At 44.8% G+C, this 24,753-nt stretch overlaps 1 long non-coding RNA gene across 1 annotated transcript; it reads left to right on the top strand.

The window, feature by feature from the left end:
* The first annotated feature begins 681 nt into the window (after positions 1 to 681).
* LOC123802153 (uncharacterized) lies at positions 682 to 24,409 on the top strand. Its single transcript, XR_006782446.2, has 3 exons — positions 682 to 785; positions 1,073 to 1,310; positions 20,251 to 24,409. It is a non-coding gene; the product is annotated as an uncharacterized LOC123802153 (long non-coding RNA).
* Positions 24,410 to 24,753: the final 344 nt, after the last annotated feature.

Below are 24,753 nucleotides of genomic sequence, written 5' to 3'. Positions count from 1 at the left end.
TGTTACTCACACCCATTAATCCTCATGACAATCCCCCCATAGATATGGAAAAAAAAAAGTGGTGTGGCTAGTCTGGAGGGGGCTCTGATCCCAGAGTCTGTTCTGGTTTCAAATCACTGTCCTCTGTATACGAAATCATAAAATAGTAGCTCTGGGAACAAAATATACAGATAGTTTGGGCAGAGAGCAATAATCACCACGATCACATTCTCTGAGAGATCACAGCCCTCTCCTCTTGCTCTGTGAACAAGGACGGATTCGGAATCCAGATGGGCCCATGGGCAGGACTCTTCCCTCAGACCCGCGCAGCCCTGGGGGCGCTCACGGCGCTTCCCTCCAATCCACTTCCCCTCTAGGGTGGCTACCTGAGGCTCGCTCCCAAACGGGCTGTCTGGTACGAGGCGACACCTCGCGTCTGGCCTCAGTCCCACGCACCCTTGGCGGAGGGGAAAGCCGCAGAACCTGGGCGGGGAAAGACGGTACCGGCTTCGGCCTGGACGGACAGGGAAGGTGGGGCGGGACCAGGCTTTGTTAGCGCTTGGCCTTCGCCTGGCAACCTGGACGCCGGCCGCGCTGCCTGGCAACCGCGGCGGAAGGGCCCGGGCGCGACGTCACAGAGCCGCCCTCTCGCCGCGCCCCGCCGCGCCCCACCCTGCCCCGCCCCGCCCCTCTAGGCCTGCCCCCAGAGTCTGGATCGCGGAAGTTCAGAGCTGCAGGGTTGGGGGAGTTGGGAACTGCCGGGGGTTTCCTTGTGGTGGGAGGACCAGATGGCCAGGCTGTTCAAGGTTAGGGCTGGGGGCGCTCGGAAACCTGGGGGATTTACAATGGGCTTTGGCAAAGTGGCAATTTACAGCGGGCTTTGTATTTTAGAGAGCGGAAGTGGAGGGGCTTAGAATGATCTTTTGGCTCGTGGAAAGTGGGCAGGTGAGGAGGAGCCCTTGCGAATAATAGGAGCAAGCACTTGGAGTGCTTTTGTGTGCGTGTGCCAAAATGATTCCTTAAGTGCATGACACATATGAATGGTTACAATCTCCCCATGAGGCGAGTACTATTTTCATCTCCGTTTTTACAGGTGAGGAAACGGCACAGAGCGTTCAAATAACTTGCCCAAGATCACAGCAAGTAATGGAGTTAGGATTTGAACCTGCGTTGCGTGGTTCCAGATTCCTCGCCCTTAATCTCTATAATGCTAAAACAGGGGACAGAGTTAGTGAGGATATGCACAGAACTCCAGATGCCTGAGGCAACAGGGAAAGAAGGAAGATGTTCACCGAGTAGCATGGCACGGAAGTCTCACAGTAACTCTGGAGGTAGGTATCTACCTTCACTTTAGAAGTAAGAAATAGGTTCTGGGCGCTTAGGTGGGTGGCTCAGTCCGGTAGGTGTTCTACTCTTGGTCTCGTCTCAGGTCTTGATCTCAGGGTCGTGCCTTTAAGCCCTGCGTGAGGCTCCTCGCTGGCGTAAAGCCTATTTAAAAAAAGGGGGGGGGGGATAGAAATAAGAAAAACGTTCAAAACTTTGAGTAACTTGCCTGTGGTCAGCAGCTGGCAGTAGGGACAAATTTGATTCCAAGTCTTCTGATCTCAAGATTTTTTTTTTAAGCTCCCAGGGAGGCAAGAAAAGCCCCATCTTTCTCTGCTACACCTCTTGTCACTTAACACTTATTTTAAAGTGCCCCTTACATCATCAAGTCTTTCAGTCCTTTTACACACTAGTGTGCGCTGATCAGTTCATCCAGGGCCTTCAAAGGTTTCTCCAGTTGTGAGATGAGCCGTTGTCACTCCTTAAAGCAATTTCAAGCATCAGTGAGTAAGCGTGGGGGCTGGGTGTTTGGTTTATGTATGCAGAAGGCTTTTCAGAACCTGCTGCCATCCATTTGTTAAAGGGCTCAATCTCTTGGCATTTGTCAAAGTTTTGCGGGTCCTCCCTGGAGAGTCCTGGCTGATCTGGGGATGGCCACTTGCCCATAGGTGATTTGGGGATAAAAGAAGCCTAACCACTGGCCACCACCTGCCTCCCTGGCCCCCTGTGGAGGGGCCACCGGGCATTGGCACCTGCCTTAGGGCTAGAGGGGGAGGCTGGAGGCTTGAGTGCTGCAGGTATATCTTCCGGGACAAAAATGGGGTCTGTTCTGTGTGCGTAAGAGGGAAGGTGTGCTTGTCTCTTCCTGCTTTTGTGTGGAGGATGCTATACAGAGAGGGATGAATAATAATGATCTTCATGTGAGGAAGGGGTGTTTTTGGTAAAGCAGTGGCTAGCTGGAGATGGAAGATGAGAAATGGACTTTTAGTGTGGTAGGTTAAATGTGAGAGGGGAATTTTGTGATACTGATCAACGTGGTCTGATGTCCATCTGCAGTAGCTAGGTTGAGGGACAGAAGTGAGGTCTTCCTTGATCTATCAGCCAATAAATACAACAAATTATAGTGAAGAGAATACGACTTTATAGGAAATGATAACCACCGAATTCAGGGAAGTTGCTTTCTTCTGAGAGGCAGAGGGTGGGAGAGTGAGGAGCACATAAATAGACATGATTGGTGGTGGTCCAGCTCTTGGTGTGGTTGGTGGTTTTGTGGGTGTTCATTGTGCTTCAGAATTTATATGTTCTCTCTTATATGTTTCAGCTATTACATAAAATCTAAGTAAACTCATCAAATGGGTCACACTCTATTTTCTTGCATAATTGAAAATCGTACACATTTTCATTATTTCATTTTTCCTTCATTCCCGTCAATGTACAGATATGCTCTAATTTCTCCCATCATATTCCCCTGCGACTTTGCCCCACTGCTCTACTCCCCTTTACTGCAAAGCTCATTAAAGGAGTTGTCTGCCCTTGCCGCCTGTAATTTCTCTTTCCAGTGTCTCTCGAATCTACCTGAATCAGGCTTTCATTCTCATCACTCCACTGAGACTATTCTTGTCAAGATCCCAAAATGACATGATCTTAAATCAAAGGTTATCTGTTAGCCTCAACTCAACCTGTCAACAACATTTGACCCTGATAATCAGTCTCTGATCCTTGAGACTCTCTCCTTGGTTTCCAGGACATCACACTCTCTTGGTTTTTCTCCGTCCTCACTGCCTCTCCCTTCTCAATTCTTTTGCTAGTTGCCGAGGACTCGATGTTTGTGCCCCCTCTCCCAAGTGCATATGTTGGAGCCCTAAACCCCAATGTGATGGTATTTGTCAGTGGGACTTTGGGGAAGTAATTAGGCTTAGGTGAGGTCATGAGGGCGGAGTCCTTATGATGGGCTTAGTGCCCTTTTAGGAAGAGAGACAGACAGAGTTTGCTCTCTCTGACATGTGATGATACAGCAAGAAGGTGGTTCTCTGCAAACCTTGATAAGGGCCTGTCCAGGAACCACTCTGCCAGCACTTTGACCGTGAACTTTCAGCCTCTAGGACTGTGAGACATGAATGTCTGTTGTTTAAGTCCCCCAGCCTGTGGTATTTTGTTACAGAAGACTGAACTCTGACTGTGGTTCTTTCTTCTCTCTGTGATACCTTAATGTCAGAGGGTCCCAGGATTTACCCTTGGACTTCTTCTTTATCCACATACTCCCTTTTTATCTCATCTGGTCTTATGTCTTAGATATTAAATTTATATCTCCAGCCCCAATTCTTTCCCACACTAGAATATCCCACTGTCTACTTGATAGCACCACCGATGCCCAATAGGCTTCTCCAACTTAACATGTCCCAAACTACACTCCTGATATCCCTTTCCAAACCTTTTCCCTTCCAACTCCTCCTCTGCTCTATTATCATTCATACTAAATTTTTAAATGTTTGTTTTATTAATTGGTCTGTATTCTCTCACTGGAGTGCATGGATTTTTGTTTTATTCACTGTGTGTTGCTGGGGCCTAGGAGAGGGCTGCACATGTCATGAGCACCATAAATATTTGTTGGCTGAATAAAATTCTTTTTTTCTTCTCCTTCCACCTTTCTTCCTTCTCCTTCCTGATTCTAAGAGGCCCTCCTGAGAAGTGATATATCAGTGTCTATTCAGCTTTGGTAGCTCAGTAGCTGAGGGGCCAAAGTTATATTGGGCCAAGGAAGGGACAGATCTGGCACCCTGGGTAGGAATCCTGACCAGCCTTCGTGCCATGGCCATCTCAGCTCAGAAAATAAGTTCTACCTATCCTGTGTGGCTTATATTATGGTTCACTTTTTCAGATCTTAAGTTGGCCATCTCACAGGAGGAAATGAGTTGTGGCCCTATCCTACGGGCTGCTAGGGTCATGGGGAAGCTGGGTCTAGGGAGCAGCAAGGGTCACACCATGGTCAGCCTGCCCAGGCCCCTCATACTTGTGGAGCTCAGCTCAGGGTGTGGTTGTCAGTCTCCACAGGGAGCCAGTCCACCCTGTGGACATAGTCGCTCTTCATACGTGCATTAGTTTTCTTTTGCTACATAACAAATTACCACAAACGTAGTAGCTAAAAACAACACAAATTTATGATCTCAGTGTTCCCAGGCAGGACCCTTTGCTAAGGGTCTCACAAGGCTAAAATACAAGCGTTGGCTGGAGCTATGGGCTTGTATGAGGCTCAGGGTCCTTTTTCATGCTAACTGATTGTAGGCAGAACTCAGTTCCTAGTTGTTATAGGACTGAAGTCCCCGTTTTCTTGTTTGCTGTTGGCCAGGGATCACTTTCACCTCTTAGGAGCCTCCCTCTGTTCCCAGCAATGCTGTCCTTTCATGGCAGTTCCCAACATGGCTGTTTGCTTTCTTTCAATTTGTTTTAAAGGCTCAGTGGATCAGGTCAGGCTCACCTAGGACAATATCCTTTTTGAGGAACCCTAAGTCAACTACTTAGGGACCTTAATTACAACCGAAAATTCCCTTTTGCCATGTGATGTTAATCATGGGAGTGATATCCCATCGCATCTGCAGGTCCCACCCACACTCAAAGGGATGAGATTATACAAGGCATGTACACCAGGGTGGGCTGGAACCTTGGGGGCCATCTTAGAATTCTGCCTACCATAAAATGCATCTTTGTGGTAAAACCCAAGAAGGGTGGGGGGAACCCAAGAAGGTCCACCATCTTTCTTCAAAGAGGAGGACAGAGACAGATAAGCATGGCTACCCTTTGGGATCTGAATTCTCAGGTCTTCCTGCTACCTCTGTGTGTAACCTTTCTTTTAGGACTCTAGGGGAACAACACTTACTGTAACTGCTGACTTAAGAAGAACAAACTGTTTATCCCACACAAATGAAAATGTCCACCTAATCAAAGTCTACTTCTTTTTTTTTTTTTTTAATTTTTTATTTATTTGAAGAGATAGAGACAGCCAGCGAGAGAGGGAACACAAGCAGGGGGAGTGGGAGAGGAAGAAGCAGGCTCCTAGCAGAGGAGCCTGATGTGGGGCTCGATCCCAGAACGCCGGGATCACGCCCTGAGCTGAAGGCAGACGCTTAACCGCTGTGCCACCCAGGCGCCCCCAAAGTCTACTTCTTTCAGGATTTGAGCAATTTAAAAAAAAATAGAGGGCTGTTAACTATGTGGGGGCGGGGGTGGACAAGGCTCCTCTCCTGTCTTGACACTTGTGGCTTCTATGGCAGCTTTGATTCTCCTCAGGACTGCTCCCACATTAGAGAGAGGTGATCTCTTGTGGTAGACATAGTCCCGCGGTGGATGGTCTGGTGAGAGGGACAGGCACTGGGCTGCACCGCCTTCCCCCACAGAAAACTGCCTACTTTTCCTGCCTCTGGCACCAGCTATTTCCATCTCACATTATTCTAAATATGCACATTACCCTGTCCCCTGCCAGAAAAAAAAAAAAGAGAAAACTTCAGTGGTTGGCTTCTCCACCTTCCTCCCTGAGAACTTCTATCCATAGGAGGAGAAGAGCCTGTCTCTCTGTAGATGACTCAAATTCGCACCTCTAGTCCCAGCCTCCCTCCTCAACTTAGGCCCTTGTCTAAACGCCTCAGGCTTCCTTCAAACAAGTTCACAGAAGACATCATCCTTCCCCAAGGCCAGCCTCACACATTCATAGCTCTGCCAGGAGAGACATTATCCTACTTGTTATCCAATCTACAAACTGAAGTCACCCTCCATCAACCCCTCTACCCTTCCTCATGCAGCCTACCTGCTCCCCTACACAGGGTCTGTGGCATTGGTCCTTTCCTTATCAGTGTCACTGAGCCACACTGGGTCTAAGCCCTTAGCATCTCCTGTCTGCACTGTGTTTCAACAGTTTTCTACCTTCTTGGGTCTCTTTCCTTTCCTCTTCCGGTGATTCTCAACTGGGAGCAATTTTGTGCCCCCCAGAAGACTTTGTCAATGTCTGAAGATACCTTCGGTTACCACACCCGGGCATGGCTGCTAGCATCTCGTGGGTGGAGGCCAGGGACGCTGCTAAACATGCCACAGTGAGTGCCCAGAGCAGTCCCCAGATGAAGACTCAACCAGCCCAAAACGTCAGTAGCGCGGAGACTGAGAAACCCTGCTTCGTGTCTATTCCTCCAAGTTTCCTGAATGTTATAGTCTGACTCTTCTTAAGAAAATGCACTTTGTATACATTACTTCCTGGCAGAAAAAAATATATATTTCCCATTACCTTTATCTATATATACCTATCTTCCTCTGCCTCAGATGCCCTCTCCCTTCATTTCTTTTTTTTTTTTTTTTAAGATTTTATTTATTTATTTGACAGAGAGAGACAGCCAAAGAGAGAGGGAACACAAGCAGGGGGAGTGGGAGAGGAAGGAGCAGGCTCCCAGCGGAGAAGCCCGATGTGGGGCTCGATCCCAGAACGCCGGGATCACGCCCTGAGCCGAAGGCAGATGCTTAATGACTGAGCCACCCAGGCGCCCCCTCTCCCTTCATTTCTATGCCAAGAAATCTCCCTTTTCTCTTAAAGCTTGTAGCACGGTGTCCAGCTTGTATGCTGGGTTTGTCCATTTGTCCCTCTGGATCCACTCTCTGCTTATCTGTGTCCCAGAACTGTGTCCCCTGGCTCCCTTGCCCTCTAGTTCCCGGGAGGTATCAGCACGTGACCACAGGTTGGGTCTTTACTTCTCAATCTCGACCCGAGCTTCCAGTCCCTCTACAGCCTCAGTTCACATAGAACATCCCCCCTTCCATTGCACCAACTCTTGCGGAGCTCCAGAGACACCGTCCTTGCCTTGCGCCTTCAGGCCAAAGGTGGCAATGACTTCCCACTGTTGCTGGTCCCCGCGTTCACCACTGTGATGGGATGGCTTAAGTCTGCCCACACCTAGTCGGTATTTCCTTAGTTACACTCTCTCTAGTTAAATCTTGTGAGTGTGCCATCTGCTTCCTGCTGGATCCTCAGTGCCTCGGCAGTTGCTTGAGGATTCGCCCTTACCTTGGTGCCCACATGGAACTTATAGTCGGACTGCTCCATGTCACTCAGGGTGTACGCCCGATACTGCTGTGATCCATTGACGTCCGGGATTTCCTGTGTTTCCCAAACACATCGCAAGCTCCTGTGGGTGGAGGCTATTTTCATATATCATGTACAGCGTCTTGGCAAAGAGCCGTGCTCAATGAACATTTGCCAAGGAAAGTCATGATAGTATTGAAAAATCACCTGATTTCATAAACAAAGTGCTCTGAGCTTAGATTACTTACTTTCATACCAGAGGTATTTGGGGTGGTTTGATTCAACTTTTACACGATGTCTTAAAGCCGATGGAGGCATGGGCTCTGAGACGTGAGACTGGCTGCTCAGCTGCTCTGTGTGCTCACTTCCTGGTTCCTGGTGGCATGCTGTGTGTTCGTGGCTACTGAGTAAGTCACTCGGAGTGAAATTGGGGGTTTCTGTACTGGCTTCCTCCCTTGAAACCAAGATTCCCTCCCTTCAGAACTCTCTCCCTCCAGAACTCAGCTATTCTATTGCTGGTCTGCAGGGACCAAATGTTCTACTTGCTGCCGGAGTCCAAGACTCCGTGCTGCGTTGTGCCCAAACGTGTGCTTCATAAATGCCGTTTCGTCCCACAATTCACCTCGAGTTTTTATTTAAATATTTAATGAGGCAAAAATTGGTGTAAGTGCCTCCTTAGGGACTCTTGGGAAAGTACAGGGATGTAATCAAATGGTTTTGCAAATTGTACTTATTTATTTATAACTCTAATTTGAAAAGAAGGAACAGAGTTATTAAAGAGGATATTCACATTTCACAGACACCTTATCCTAAGGAATGAGGGGTAATCATTCTTAAGAAGAGGGGGAAATGCCAAGTCATTTCTTAGAGTTATTGCTTCTTATCCTTCCTGTGTTGTAATGGTTGTTTGTGTAGGCAATTAAAAAAGCTATTTCTCCTGCTGTCTGCTAAATATGTCTTCATCTGTCTTAATCTGCTGTGGGGTCTCAGTCTGACCTAATAGTTAGTTATTTTCATGCCAAAAATCCACACCCAAGTTCTGTTTTTTGTTTTTGTTTTTGTACCAGAAAGACGAAGAAGATGAATAGAGAGGAGCAGTAGGCATTCTGGTCCACAGTCCACCTTGATTTCATGGAAGGGCTTGGGAAATATGAGGCTGGTATGGGCTGAGCAGGGCTACGTTGTGATTTTCATGGACCTTAGGCACTTTTGCTTTCATGGGCAAATATGAAAGCTTATATTTTACAGCTGTGTTGACAGAATGACAAATACATTATCTATTAAAACATTTTTGTGGCCCTCTAAAAGTATTGTGGTCCCTAGGCACTGTGTCTCTTATGCCTAATAAGAGTTAGCCCTATAAATGGACCATAGGAAAAGAAGGTAGCTTGACTCCTTTTTTTTCAAGCTCTAAAGATACCTGGATTCTAGTCTGCTCTCAATAGTGGCTAAATTGGGAGATTTTGACCACCAATAAGGTGAATGAATGACCTTCCTTTGACAGGCTTGGGGTCTTTGGAGGGGTGGGGAATGGTGGATCATGACGCTCAGATGCCTTCCAGATGCGGGCTCCTTCTCTCTTCATCTGGTCCAAAGGTGACGTCACCTTCTGTAGAGGTTATGTATGGTGTTACAGTCTCTACTGTGGGAGGGTCCAGGGTGACTCTTCCATTTCATGGATAAGGAGCCTAAGGCATCATAAGATGAGCTTGGGTGGCCTCTTCACTGCAGCTGATTCAGATTCTAATGCCTTGCTGCTTTCTTGGCAGCAGAAAGAGGAAACACTTAAAATAATTTTTTCTGACTATAAAAGTCATACTGGTTTATTATGAAATTTAGAAAATAAAAGAAATTGAGAGAAGATTAAAAAAAAAACTCTTTTAATCCTACCTTCTAGAACTAACCACTGCCCACTGCCCCATGAAGTTGTATAAATGGGTAAACCAAACCCCAGTGGGACAGGACGACTCAAGTTCCCAGGAGCCAACCCAGCAGTGCTTGTCATTTGCTCTCAATTCTGTCTGATGTCACCCTCTACTGTAAAATGCCCAGATTTTACTCCCCCCCACCCTGAACCCCCCAAGGCTTATAGATTACAATGTTAACTAAAGGAGGTAGATTACAAAATTTACATACAATATAACCTCAATGATCTAGAACCATGCATAAAAAATTGAGGAACTCAGTAGATAATTATGTCCATAGTGATACTAGCCCCACGGAAGCTCTTGTATCCGGGAGGGACAGCTTTCTGGGGGGATGGTAGCTTTCCAGCACTGCATAAAACCTCCCTCACGGGCAATTTCCTGTGTGTGGGAAATTTCCTCTGTAATTTCCAGGCAGCTTCCTATGAATAACATTGCTGCTGTTTCTACCCCTAGAAGAGTGCACTAGGGACGGCGACGCCTCCAGGCATAAGCCCTAGACCTTCAGAAGTAGCTGTCCTCCCTCATCTTTGCCCACCCATGAAGCAGCGTTTTCAGCAGGCTCCTATTTGTATTCCAAGGCAGGCGATGGGTTTTCCTAGCCATCCTCTTGGGAACATGATTCTATTCTCTACATAAAAGCAAGGATACAATTAAAGCTACGCATCAGAGAGCAATCAAGGGAGCTAACAACTCCGCATTACTGCGAAGAGGATGCCACTGAACGAGGACAGTTTCCGCGGCAGCTTCTGTTGCCGCAAATGCAAGAGAGCAGCTCCTGGGCCTCTGCAGACCCTCAGAAGCAAAGACCCTCCCAGCAGGCAGGAACCTGGCTCATCCCAGACAGATGGGGATCTGCAGACAAAATATGTTGTCTTCCTCAGTAGCCTGGTCCAGCGTCTTATAAGGTTGCCCTTAGTTCTAACCAAAACCCTGCCCGCTGAGCTTTCATCCCGTATCTGTTCTCCTTGATGGAGACAGGGAAGATTGGCTCGTGTATCCCCATCTGATAACCTTCTAAAGCTTGGTGGTGGATTTCCTCTGAAGTGTCTCCATCAAGCCCAGAATATTAGAATATCATGTTAAGAAACTAAGTTGAAATGGCATATCTGATGATTTTGTTAAAAACTTTTGTTCGAGCACCTATTACATGTCAAGCAGGCGAGAACTAGGCGGGGAGCCGCAGACGGAAGCAGGGATCATCAGCACGTGTTGCCTGATCCTCTTCAGGCTTTGGAAGTGAGCTTGGAAGGCAGATAGTCTTGGGTGCAATCCACTTACTCTTTCTAGGGCAAGCTGTGCTCAGCTACCGGAGTCTCAGTTTTGTTACCGCACGTGGGGACGAAAATCCTATTTCAGAGGTTGTAGAATAAATGAGATAACGTAAGCAAAGCACAGTTCCGAATAGTGGAAGACACCCTGTAAATGTTACTCCTCCTTTCAGGTTTTATAATGATTTGGTGACGGGGACACCAGAGACATTGGGTGTCATAAGAAATTGGGTTTTGCTTTAAAAATGTGAATTTTTGTATATACTGTTGACTTTGTGGATCAGCTATAATTCTGTATTGGCTTGCCACAAACTCAGTTATGCCTGGTCTTAATATGCCAACATTCATTCACCCAACGAATATTTGTTAAGTGTCTTTTATGGTATAGTCAATGTATGTTAGGGGAATAACACCCACCTTTAATATGAGCTTGGTCTAGACATAATCAGGAAGGGAAATCTGCCAGGAAGAAAATCTTGTATGGAAGGAATTTCCAGGACAGTGGAAGATGGGCTCAGAGAAGCACAGCTGCCATCAGAGACATTTGTCAAATGCTGGCAGAAAAACTCCTCACCAAGGCCTGACTGCAAAAGAATCCTGGGAGCCTGGACTTGTCTCTTATTCTTGAATTGTATTTATTCTGGGAACCAAGCAGAGTGCTGTGTCAATCTGCTAAGAGGGAGGCAGAGTTATAAATAGGCTATGTGCTGGAAATAGGAAATAAGATGAAAGATGGCATTTGGGGCTTTCACGGCTCGTCCCCCCACCTTAGGCAGAGGGAGAAAAGCCACCCAGTTTGGTGGGAGCAAGAAATTCAGGAGCCATCGTTCCAAGAGAAGTGGAAGGGAGAGAGGAAGTGGGAAGTATGACGGTGGTGAAAAGCGGAGCTGTGGGAAGGACTGAGTGAGATGCCAGTGGAGGGGTAGGAAGGTAAGCCGGCCCCCCAGGCAGATGAGATGACATCAAAGAGAAAAACTCAGTGCTAGGACAAAGAGGGAAGAGTCTACCCAGCTGGACAGAAACCTGAAATAGCAAGATAGTAATCACGCATGGGAGAGGGATCAGGTAGGAGAAGAACTAAAAAGCTTAAGCCATAAAAATGGAATTAGGTAGCAAGGCAAATAGGACTGTGGCCAAGAAGACCAGGCCTGATCAGCAGCACTCCCAGGTAGCTCCCTTTACCCTCTTCCCCAGCACTCACGCTGGATATCTGCAAAGGCATTAGTGAGTGCTTAATCAGGGTGGGGAAAGGGTGTTCTAGCTGTGGTTGAGAGAGGCTGTAAGTGGAAAGAAGTCTTGAAATTGGAGGCAATTCTAGTCCCAGCATTGCCATCAACTAGACATATGACCTCAAACTATTTACCTGAACTCTGTGAGCTGTGTTTGAATATAGAGTCTGCTGTGAACTGTCTGTTGGAGCTTGAATGATTTTCTTCCCTTATCTAGACTTCCTTTTCTTTTTCCATACAGTGATATATGTAGACTGGGTCTTAAATCTCCTGCCAGGTGTAAAATTTGACACCTTAATACTTGGATGAATGCTTAGGGTGGGAGAGAATAGTAACGCCTAATTTAATCTGTTCTACAATAGGCAACAGCTCTCCTAGAGAACATCCGGTTTAGATGCTGGATGAATGGATTGCCCCAAGTCCTGTTCTAGCCAGAGTATGCTCCCTTTCAGTATTACAGAGTCATGCTTTTTACCCGCTGTCTATCGCACAGGTGCCAAGTTTGGCTCTGTGCCGTTTGCAGCAGTGTTAGGCCATACAGGAGAGTTTTTAGCAACTACCCACCCAAGATAAGGTAGGAAGGAGGCCTAGAGATAACATGAAATGGAGGGTCCTCAAAGAGGCATCGAGGGAAATAGTAGAAAAGCACTGTGCCAAGAAGATGAGCTATACCTAGTTATCTTGCAAATAGAAGGTAGGGGACCATAACTATGGTTCTGCTTCATTTCCCCAAGTGATCTCTTGCTGAGACTGAAACGAGGATTTGGGGAAGTCATAGGTCAGAGTACACCCAAGTACATTAATGTTCAGAAGTGTACTATGAAGGGGTTTTGCCCAAACTCATTAATCAAGAACAGCCCTATGGTATATGTAGGAGCTTGCCTCCTTTTACCTTACAATTACATGATCAGTTCACTTCAGGCCATGATGTGTCCTCCCGTTGGTCCATGTGCTTTACTAAGGTTTCATCAGCCCTGTAAAGATTCTCAAGTTACCTATAGAGATTCTCTCGCTTCTGCTCTGCCCTCCTGCCCATGTCATCCCTTCACTTCCCAAAGGAGCTAGTATATAAAACTGAATCCCCATTAGAGAGATAAGGTTGAATCTTATCCACCTTTTTTACCTTGTCTGGTAGGAGAACTCTCAAATGATTCAAACCTTACACATTTTCAACAATAGCTATGGATCTGGGTACTGGGTCACTCAGTCACCGCTTGGGGGTGGGGGGGCATAAGTTTTGGATGTTGGCCTAGGAGTCCTAGAGACTCATTATTATATTAAGGATTGTAAAATGTACCCCCCCCCATATTTGGATGAACGTGAGTCTTGGTCAGAAACCATCCTTGTGGGAAACTATTACCAGAAGGCAGAGTGTCCCCCCTGCTGCAGGTGTTTGGTCATAGTGACAAAGTGTGGTGCTGTGGTTGACTTATTGACTACCATTACCTCTTAGGGGGCAAGCCTTCATCAGGATGAATTGGTGGCAGGGTCAGACTGAATATCGCATAGGAGTAGTGCTTTGTTTGAGTTAGGGCCTTCCTCCACCACCTGCTTTCCTAGACAAGCAGTGGCAGTATCGCCTGGGAGCTTGTCTGAAGAGCAGAGGCTCAGGCCCTGTGCCAGGCCTACTGGATCAAAGTTGCAGTGACAAGATTCCCATGTGATTCGTATGCCCATGAAAGTTTAAGAAGCCCTGGGTTAGGGCGCTCCTTCAAAAAGCATATAAATGTGCCTTCTAGAGGGTTACTATAGGCCAGTCATTTCATGTAATGAGGATAGCTTAATCAGATTACTTCTCACTTATTCCTTAGCTAAAATAAGCCAGGGTGGGAATTTTGTTGGAAAGAAAAGGAAAAATTTCCAAACTCCCAATCTTTGACCCTTACTGTAACCTCAGCTCTCACCACAGAGACCTGGCACATAGTAGGACTCAAGAGATTTTTTGTTATTTGGCTGAACAACTGATTCACAATAAGAAAGAGTATGTGGTTTTGTGGTTTTGCTCTTTGCCATATGTAAAGGTGTGGTAGGCAGAATAATGGACCACAAAATGTCCATGTCCTAATCCCTGGAACTTATGAATCTGTTACCCTATGTGGCAAAGGGGAATTAATCAGCTGATTTTCAGATAGGAAGATTATCCTGGATTATCCAGGTAAGCCCGATGTAATTACAGTGGTTCTGAAAAATGGATGAGGGAGGCAGAAGAGGAAGTTAGAGTCAGGGAAGGAATGTGAGAAGAACTAGACTTGCCTTTGCTGGCTTTGAAGCCAGAGGAAGGGAGTCCTGAGTCAAGGAATCATCTCTAGAAGCAGGAAAAGGCAAGGAAGCAGATTCTCCCATAGAGTCTCCAGAAAGCCCAGCCCACACTTTGCTCTTTGCCCAGTGACACCTATGTTGGACTTCCTACCAACACGGAACTATCTGATGCTGAAGTTACACTGTTTAAACAACTAAATTTGTGGTATGTTGTTGCAACATCAATAGGAAAGTAATATACTACACCAGTGGTATAGTTAGTTTGTTCATTTTGAATATGGAAACAAACACAGAAATAGCATGTGTGTATGTGTGTACCTGTGTGTGTGTGTGTGTGTGTGTGTGTGTGTGTGCATGCATGTGTATGTGTGTACTGATCATCTGTCTATATCTAAACTTTGTCTTCTTTATATCCTTTGGAATTCAGGAGCATATGCTTGCATTAATCCCTTTCTCAGTTCACAGAATATCATCATCTATCCATGGAAGGACTCTGTTTTTTTTTTTTTAAGAAAAATATGTTATTTTCTTGTTTTTCCCTTCATCCGCTATTCCCAATCCCACTGCCCTCCTCCCATAGGCATCCATTCAAATTTATTTAATATAGTCTTTCCAATCCATCTGACAGATGTTTACTTAGCTATATGAGCACCCTTACAAAAATACACAAGGCTGTTTTATGTGGGTGTGTAATATATAAATGGAATCATGCTATAAATCTCATTCTGTTTTTACTTTTTCCTCTCAACTCTGTTCTTGAGATCAATCCAGACTGCCGTGTGGAAATCCAGTTCATTATCCTGGTGTATTCATATACCACGTTTTACCTGTACATTCCTTAGAGATGGATACTTAGGTTACTCTGACAGCGTGGCAGTGAACTTCCTTAAATACATCTCTTTGTGTTCCTAGGAGAACTTCCCCAGATGTATACCCAAGGGTCAGTTTGCTGGATTTTAAGGTCCTTGATTGCCCTTCAAAATGGCTATACCAGCAGTAAATAAGAACCTTGTTTCCCCACCTCCTTGCCAATGCTTGGTAATATCTAGCCCCCAAGGCAAATATAGCTGTGGGCAACAACTGGCTGTGAAAGGAAGTATGGATGACTTAGTGGAGATCATGCTGTGAATGCACAATGGGCAGGGATAAATTAGAAAATAATTTTTGGAAGAAGAGAGAATTATAAGTGACAGTTGCGGTCAGAAAGGGGAAAGCCTTTCAGGCAGGGAGGATGTGTGCAGGGCTCACAGGGCTCAGACTGATCACCAGTGAGTGGTCCTTAAGGGCAGAGGAGATCTCCCTTCTTCTGACCACAGCTAGCTGGCCCTCAGTCCACGCTGCAGCCTCCTACTCACCCTCCCACCCAACGAAAGAGGTCTTCTCTGAACTTCCCTGAGGACATGAGGGCTCTCAGCTTTCAACTCCCTCTCTTCTTTAACTCTCTCTTTGCCCAGTTCTAAATTTATACGGTTTGACAAAATGTATACAATTGATGAGTTGACAGACGCATACCCCTGAGAAATCACCAACACAGTCAACACATAGAACATTTCCATCATCCCCAAAACATTCCTTGTCCATGTTTGCAGTCCACTTTTCTCTCTGCCCCAATAGCCCCACAGATCCACTGATCTGCTTTTTGTTCCTATAGGGAACTGCATTTTCCAGAATTCTGTATAAATAGGGTTTTTTTAAAAGCTTTTATTTATTTATTAGAGAGAGAGAGTGAGCACTCAGGTGGGGGGAGGGGCAGAGGAGAAGGAGAGAGAGAATCTCAAGCAGACTCCATGCTGAGCGCAGGTCCTGTTGCAGGGCTTGATCATGACCCTGAGATCATGACCTCAGCCTAAATCAAGAGTCTGACACTTATCTAGCTGGGCCACCCAGATGCCCCATTTATAAATAGGATTTTACAGTATGTACTCTTCTGTGTCTGGATATTTTTTCTGCTCAATATAGTTATTTTGAGATTCATTCATCTTAGTGACATATCAATAATTTATTCCTTTTTATCACTGAATAGTATTTCACTGTATGAATATATGACATTTTCTTTATTCAATTGTTGAGAGACATTTAACTTATTTTCTGTTTGGGGCTATTATGATTAAAGCTGCTATGAATATTCATGTACAACTTTCATGTTTGCTTTAGTTCTTTTGGATAAATAGGAGTTCAATGACTGGATCAAATGACAGGTATATGCTTACCATTTTAAAAAACGGATACACTCTTTTTCAAAGCGGTTGTACAATTTTACATTCTTAACAGCATTGTTAAGAGAGTTCCAGCTGAGCCACATTCTTGCCAACAGTTGGTATGGTCAGATTTTAAAAAATATTTTACCGTGTGAATGGGTGTGTAATGGTATTTCATTGTGGTTTTAATTAGTAAAATGACTAATACACAATTCCAACTAATGCTGTTGAGCTTTTCTTATGTGCTTATTGACCATTCGTATATCTTCCTTGGCGAACTGTAGCTTCAAATTTTTTGCCCAGATTAAAATTGTTTTGTTTGTATTTTTATCATTGAATTTTAAGAATTCTTTGTGTATTCTGGATATAAGTCCTTTGGCAGATTTGTGTATTGCAAATAATTTCTTCCATTCTGTGGCATAACTTTTCATTTTTAAACAGCGTCTTTCAAAGAGCAACATTTAAAAATCTTGGTTTGGGTCCAATTTATCAACTCTTTTTTAAAAAACAATTGTTCATGTTTTCTGTATACTAAGAAATCTTTGTCTACCCCAAAGTTGCAAAGATTTTTTTTCCTGTTTTATTCTGGAAATTGTGTAGTTTTAGATTTTATACCACTTGTGCATAATCTTAACTTCCTCCTTTGATCTCTGAGATTCTTGGATCCATGGGTTTTTCCTAGAAGGGTCAGTATGTTTTTTTATATATAATGGGAACAAACTTTAAGACCTAACTGGAGTCCCATGAATACATCATCAGCCATTTGGGTTCACAGGTGCACCAACATATAGAAGAAAATCTAAAATCCCACTGAGTGGTTCTCTTCTATGTAGGTACCACAATGTAGAAGATGACTAGCTGTCTGATCTGGAACCTAAAGTAGATTCGTATCTCTCCAAAGAAAAGTGGGCAGGTGTGCCAGGGACTGATTTGCCTAAAGGAAGAGGGAACTTGTTTTGTTCAAGTTCCTGGGGGGGGAAAGGGGGAATCAGGAGGGGGCATGGTATCTCTCCTGGGTATTTATGATGAGCCAAGTGCTAGCAACTCAAGCAGGATCTGAAGAATATGATGTCACAACTGATGTTGTGAGCAGAGGAACATAAACAGAGGTGCTACCTGGATAGCAGTGGGGGAAAGTGTTTTACACAAAGTGTTCCCACTTCACATAGACTCAGTAAGACTTTAACTAGGGAGGACTCTGGGGAGTATAGAACCACTGGTTCGTTGGGATTTGTAGCTCTAGGAGCTCCTTGAGCCACCAGCCTTGACACAGACATCAGTGTGGTCACAGAAAAAATAAGAGGGGACAGAGGTGAAAAACAAGAGAAGAGCTCTTGAGTGCATAAGAGACTTCCCCTGGGAACTCGAAAAAACATAGGAGTAGAGAGTTATTGCCAGTAACAAGACAGATTCTCATGCATCACCTCTGGGGGAATGTGGCTTCCTCCTATCTTCAGCTTTTGAGAATCACTGCTTGTAATGAGAAATATTAGTGATGTGGAGCCAGAAAAAAGTCTGAGAGACACTGCATCAGGGGAAAGAGGAGGCAGTGGTCACCTGTGTCCTTGGATCAGTCATCTTCTTGGCCTGGGACTATGGACTCAAGTTCACATTTAGCATGGCATTGTAACTCAAAAATACCTGGAAAATTGCTCGAGGGGTAAAGGTACACTTAACTTGGTTTTCTGTCTGGAAATATGGAGCAAGTATAAGAGACACAGAAGCAGACCCATATCCCTCAGGTCTTACCATTTCAGTGCTCCAGACATCCTCCTACGGCCAGTATCTGCATGTCGGTGCTTGAGGACTTCATCTGGAAACCTGGAAGGTCACTAGGCCTGAGGTCCATGGCAGTTCAGACATTTTGGAAGATTAACTGGCCCCCATCCCCCAGAGTATCTTTCAACCAATAAGTGATAGGAGATGATGTATAAATATCCCAGCAACCTCATCCTTTGGGTGGGATAATTCTGAGGTGTGTGTTTTCTACTGTTCCTCAGCAAGATTAAGCAATAGTTGTCCACTGTGTGGTTGGCTTCATAATTCACTTTTTATTGGCTGTCTTCCCCTCCCTGACTCATTTCCTCACTCTCTTGCTGGTATTTCCTTGGATTAAATCCCAAACAAACTACTTGCTCTCAAATCCTTGTTTCAAGGTCGGCTTCTAGAGGACCCCAAACTAAGACAATTCTCCAGGATAAGTTAGCATCACTACGCACACATTGCTGGAGAGCTGCTAAAGAGAACCACCCTTCCTCTTATTCCTCTGTCTTCTTATCTAAGGCAGTGGGGCCTGCACCCAGAGATCTGGGGGCGTGCTCTGTGTACTGTCCTCTGGGCAGGCCTGGTATTTTGCAAACTTGTTCACAGGTGTTGGGGAATCTCCTCATTGCAATGTGATGTGAAATTTAAATGAAAAAAGGAAAGAGTTGACTGAGATGCTGTACTGATGGGGGCAGGGGGAGCCATCTTTATGGAGAGTGGCATCTCCTAAACTGTGTTTCCTAGTGTTCTGGGAGATGCTTGAGAGATGGAAACCCAAAACTCAAGTTCCTATGGTCATGCATTTAGGAATTGCTAGGTAAAGCAGGGACTGTTTTATGGTAGGACTTCTCAGGACCTTTAATATGACAAGGTGCATTGTGATCTCTGAGAGATGGTGTTTTCCAAATCTCTCTGACCATGACCTTTTGAGGAAACATCTACTGATACCCCACTGAAAATGTTTTGGGAAGTGATGGTAAAGAGACATAAATTTTCCCTCTTCCAAATGCATGTCTTTCAATCATGAGCGTTTCGAAATGAATTCTGGCTTTCATCCCAGTGGTTCAAATGTCCTCTCTCTTCTCTCTTCCCTGTGAAACTAGACTTCAGTGGGGTGGTTAATCCTCATTATATTTAAAGTACCGTGATCATCATAAGACCCAGCAATTGCCTGGCCTTTGCAGTCTCCAGACTGTGCTCCTATACATTAATCCCCCCAACAACCCAGAAGGTAGGTCTTCTAGCTCCTTATTTAATAGGTGAGGGGACTAGAGTTCAGAGCGTTTCCCAGGATCACTTGGTGGTACATCAGGGCAGGAAAACTGGGATTTGAAGAAAGCCACGCAAGTGCGGCAACTCTGATTTTTCTCTACATGGTCTGAACTTTGAGTAAAAATTCAGTTAACAGAGCAGACTTTTCTAAGACTTTGGGGTTTGAAAAGGTCATTGGACCAGGCCCAGAAAGAGATGAAAGCACATCCGTTCTCAGACTGTGTGATTTGGGATTCATCCAGGTGGTCTGTGGGCTGCATCCTTACACCACAGAAGGGTGGTGGCACTGTAGATAAGATCAGGGCTTCCAAAGCAAACCCCGGGTTTGAATTTTTGCTCCGTCATTTACCAGCAGCGTGGCTTTGGGCAAGGTACTTAAACAGTCTGAACCTCAGTTTCCTCATCTATAAAGCGGAGAGAGTAATATTTCTCATGGGGCTGCTGTGAGGCTGAAATTAGAGTATACCTAGCCCTCTTCACACAGGAGGTGCCTGGCATATAGTAGGAATGAAAAAGAAGAAGTAGCTATTACTAGTAGAATTGTTTTTTGGTTTTTTTAAAAAGATTTTTCATTTATTTTTTGACAGAGAGAGACAGCCAGCGAGAGAGGGAACACAAGCAGGGGGAGTGGGAGAGGAAGAAGCAGGCTCCCAGCGGAGGAGCCTGATGTGGGGCTCGATCCCAGAACGCCGGGATCACGCCCTGAGCTGAAGGCAGACGCTTAACGACTGCGCCACCCAGGCGCCCCTACTAGTAGAATTGTATCCACAATTTTTACTTTCTGGCATGAATTAATCATTTAACAAAAACCAGACATCATTTTTGTTGGTGCCTTACTAGAAATAGTGCTGTTTGCTAATGACTTCTGGCAGTAGTTTTTAAAAATTGTTGTTGTTTGTTTTGGGTTTTATTTTGTGTAAAAATAGGACTAAGTGAGATAGGTCTTTACAACTTTTTTTTTTTTTTTTGCAGCTACACAGCTCGTCAACACTCCCTCACACTCCACCCCACCCCCTGAAAAGAAGGAAAAAGAACAAATTGAGAACGTATGGAACCACAACTCAGAAACCTGAGCATTTTCCATTTCAGCTTTTCTTGGAATAATTTGATGAAAAGCCTGTGCTGTGGTTTTAAATGGCATTAGGGTGCCCATCTTCTGTCCCTACCTCTAAGCTCCTGAACATGATTTATATTTCCCTATTTTAAGCTAGCACAGATTTACGAGACTTTAAACACCATAGTTGACGTTCTTGGAAGTTTAAAGGGATTAAGCCTGTCCAGCAATACCTGGGGGGTGTATAGGTTGTTTAAAAGATTTATCAGCATTTCCATGTTAAAACCCACTTTTCAAGGATTCTCATAGCCTGGGCCTGAATCTATTTATTTTGGGCAGAGGAGTGAATTTTTAGGATTTCTCTTAGATTGAAAAAAAAATCCATCCCTCTATTGCTTCCTGCTTTGTTTTTTGGGCTGTGCCTCTGCCCTTCACCTCTTTCATGTCTAGTTTGCTCTGTCTTCTCTGGGGTTTCCTTTCTTCTGTTCCTGTTTTCTCTCCAGCGATTAATCTCCTGGTATTCCTCTACGTTCATGTATTCACAAGCTCAGCTCCGACCCAGGAACCTAACAGCAGCTGGAGGGAGTCTGACACTTCCCAGCTCTTGGACTCTTGCTTGAGGGGGCCAGGGGAACTGAAGGGGGGGGGTTGCATTGTAGTGGGTGATAGTTGGCCGTGGAGGTGGGAATGCCTCAGGCCAGAGGGGTGACAGATCCCCAGGTTTACACCAGATGGTGCAATGACTCCGTGGCTGAGAGGGTCTGGCTGGAGTCTGGAGTTTCCAAATCAAGTGCCCATTCAAGGCAAAGAGCACAAAATTCCTAGGCAGTTAGGTGTAGGAGAAGCTGTATTGAACGACATTGAAAATGGGTTCAGGGCGCAAAGTGGGCACACACTCTTTGTCACATTCTACCGATGCTGTGAAGAGCCAACATTCTCCTCATTGCCAATTATATTCTCATCAGCCTCCACTTCTTACCTCTCAGATTTCTTCCAAGTCCTAGCTCTGCCCACCTTGTCAAATCACTGTGGGTGTAGGGAACATGAACTCATTTTAATATCAGCCTGAACCAGACATCACTGGGAAGGAAATTGGAGAAGCTATTCCAAAGTCAAGTAAAAATAACTTTGGTGAGTGCATACTCTATGATTCCATTTATATGAAAACCCTAGAAAAGACAAATCTAATCTATAGTGACAGAAAGCAGATCCTTAGTTGCCTGGGGCCAAGGTAGGGCAAGATTAACCGAGATGCGGCACAAGAGAATGTTTTGAGATGCAGGAAATGAGCTTTGTCTCAATTATGGTGATAGTTGCACAGGTATATAATACCTTAAAATTCATTAAAATGTACAGTTAGGGGCGCCTGGGTGGCGCAGTTGTTAGGCGTCTGCCTTCGGCTCAGAGCGTGATCCTGGCGTTCCGGGATCGAGCCCCACATCAGGCTCCTCTGCTGGGAGCCTGCTTCTTCCTCTCCCACTCCCCCTGCTTGTGTTCCCTCTCTCGCTGGCTGTCTCTCTCTGTCAAATAAATAAATAAAATCTTTAAAATAAAATAAAATAAAATGTACAGTTAGAACAGGTGTAATATTATACCTCAATCTTTAAAAATGTATCTTCTGTGCATCCACACTCCTCACTCCTCTATTATCACGGACAATGGAGAGCTGAGTACCAATTTTAGAAGTTTCCCCAATCCATAGATGGTTGTTCAGCCAGCCTATGCTGTGTATCTGTATAGGGCATGGAGATAATCCAGAGCAGTAGATAAACACCCAATCAGTTATAATTGACTTTGAAATGTTTTCTGTGCCTTTACATTGCCTGAGTACAACCTGACTGATGGGGCAGGAGGGAGCCGGCAGCCAAGAAATGTGGGGAAGCCAGATTAAACAATTACCAGGGAGAGACAACAATGGGGTGAATGACCACACAGATGATAACTGACTGTTGACTTTGTCCTGTGAACTGTGCATGGTATGAAAGTGGAAGGGGATTGGTGAGGGGGAGCAGATGCACATTAGAAATCAAGCCAACCACACCGAATGGTCCTGGCATCTGGATAACTGGAGGTCTTCACCAATTCCATCTTTTCCACATCTCTAATTAAATTTTTGATATTGCTTAAGTCAGGCACAGTGCCCTATTCATTTCGACATCCAAATACCCACTTTAAAGTTGGCCAGGCTCACCTAGAGGATGATGTAAATAGATCAAGGATGGAGTTAAGATTTAGGACATTGGAGTTTTGTCCCTGCTGCGTGACCTCCTGAAAAATTACTTAGCTTATTTATTTGTCCACTTATTCAATAAAGTTATAGAACACCTGCTATGAATTAGGTGGTTTGCGAGAAACTAGGGACACATGACTCTAGGCATCACGTTCCTCATTTGTAAATGCTCATTCTGGGATCCCTGCACCATCCCACCACTGCATCGATGGATAGTATGGGCACTGATGTCGTCAGGCTCTGAACCCCTCAGGGTTGTGCCTCAATGATAGAGCTGACTGGGAGGATTCCCTCACTTCTCTGATCTGTATCTTTCCAAAGGGTATTTCTAAGGCACTTAGAGCATCTTTGCCATAAAAAGTTCCATGGAAATGAAATTAAGCATTTTAGTTTTGTTTGTTGAAAAAAAATGCCGTTAAAAAACCTTCTTAGGAAGGTTTTTTTTTTTATTTTAAATATTTTATTTATTTATTTGACAGAGAGAGAGACAGCCAGCAAGAGAGGGAACACAAGTAGGGGGAGTGGGAGAGGAAGAAGGAGGCTCCCAGCGGAGCAGGGAGCCTGATGCGGGGCTCAATCCCCTGGGATCAGGGCCTGAGCCAAAGGCAGATGCTTAACAACTGAGCCACCCAGGCGCCCCTCTTAGGCAGTTTTTAAATTAATCCGTTATTGCTTCAAAGCACAAACTCATATATAGTTATAAACTAAGTTTACATTTGATCTAATGCAGAGCAGTAGACCAGGGCTTTTGTCCAGTCTTCCTCCTGATTTGCAGCATTCCCTGTCCTACCTGCCCCTGCTCCAAGCAAGTTTTAGAGATCAACGGATGCAAAATTGCTTTTCTTCCTATAGTCCTTCTCATACTTACCTTCAAGCATACAAGATCTCTTCCTTTTTGGGTCATCAAACCAATCTCAGAAGAGTCTGACGGAGTAGGATTCAAATTCTACTCTGTCCATTTATAATATGTGACCCAGGGAAAGTTGCCTAACCTTTCTGTGTTTCATCTGGAAGTGGGGTAATAATGTCTACTTTGAGTTGTTGTGCACTTTAAATAGAATAATGGATTAAAAGAAACACATAGCATCGTGTCTAGCCAATTGTAGAAAATCAGTTGGTGGTTGTTATTAAAGCCCAGCAGAAAGGAAGTCTGGGGAGTGAAGGGAAAAAGTCCCCCATAGAGTTAGAAGTGATTCTGATTCCAAGAATCCACTGATTCTTGGAATGGAGGAACCAGGACTTTCAGCTTTGTTGAGTGGGTGGTGACCATCGGATTGTTAAACTCATACTCCCAATCTAGAAGAAGGCTTGACATTCTATGAGGTAAACTGAGTCATCCATAGGCCCTTGACCCAAGAGTGGAAGAGTTTTTCTCTTGAACCCAGTATCCAGTTGTAGGAGGGATGCATATGGAACAATGATGGAAAAAAAAGTCATGCTCCGGCTAGCTGTGATGGCCACATCAGCAGACGCCACAGTCAGTTTACTTCCACATTCCCCCAGAAAGGTTCAGATCTCCTGGCCCTTTCCAAAGAAGGCACTGTTCCACCCAACAGGTCAAAATGAGTGTCACGAAGAGGGTTGAGAACCCGAAGATAGAGTATGCCTGCTGATCCAAGAACAACAGACAACTGGCTCAGGCTGTGATTAAAGTTGGTTGGAATTCACAGCCGCAGAACAATGACCACATTCATGAACTGAACTTCTGCTTACTCTCCTATTCCAAAGTTCTTCATCTTCCTTCCACATGGACAGCCAGCTGTGCTGAGAGATTTGTGTGTTAGCACCTGGAAGTGTTGGATGGACTTGATTACTGTGTAATAAAATCTAACATGAATGACTTGAAAGTATAGTTAAAGGGTGCAAATCTATTTGTAATTACTGGGGACCCTCCCATCCCCAAAGAAAAGCCCACTAGATTATAGAGATCCCTATGGGCAGGGACCATATCTGGTTTTGTTGTTGTTGTTTTGTTTTTTTACTGCTTTATATCCAACATCAAACACAGAGTTTTTGGGGAAACCAACCATTCGGGTTTGCCTGGGACTCTCTGGTTTTAGCACTAAAAAGTCCTTCATCTCAGGAAACACCTCTGTCATTGGCAAACTGGGATTATTGGTCACTCTAGGCTTGGCACATAGTAGATGCTCAAGAAATTTTTGTCAAACAAAATAAAATAAATTAAATAAGC

The sequence above is a fragment of the Ursus americanus genome, chromosome 4 (assembly GCF_024610735.1).
Source record: "Ursus americanus isolate L20-20 chromosome 4, mUrsAme1.1.p, whole genome shotgun sequence".
Lineage (NCBI taxonomy): Eukaryota > Metazoa > Chordata > Mammalia > Carnivora > Ursidae > Ursus > Ursus americanus.
This window is presented reverse-complemented; position numbering and strand designations above follow the sequence as displayed.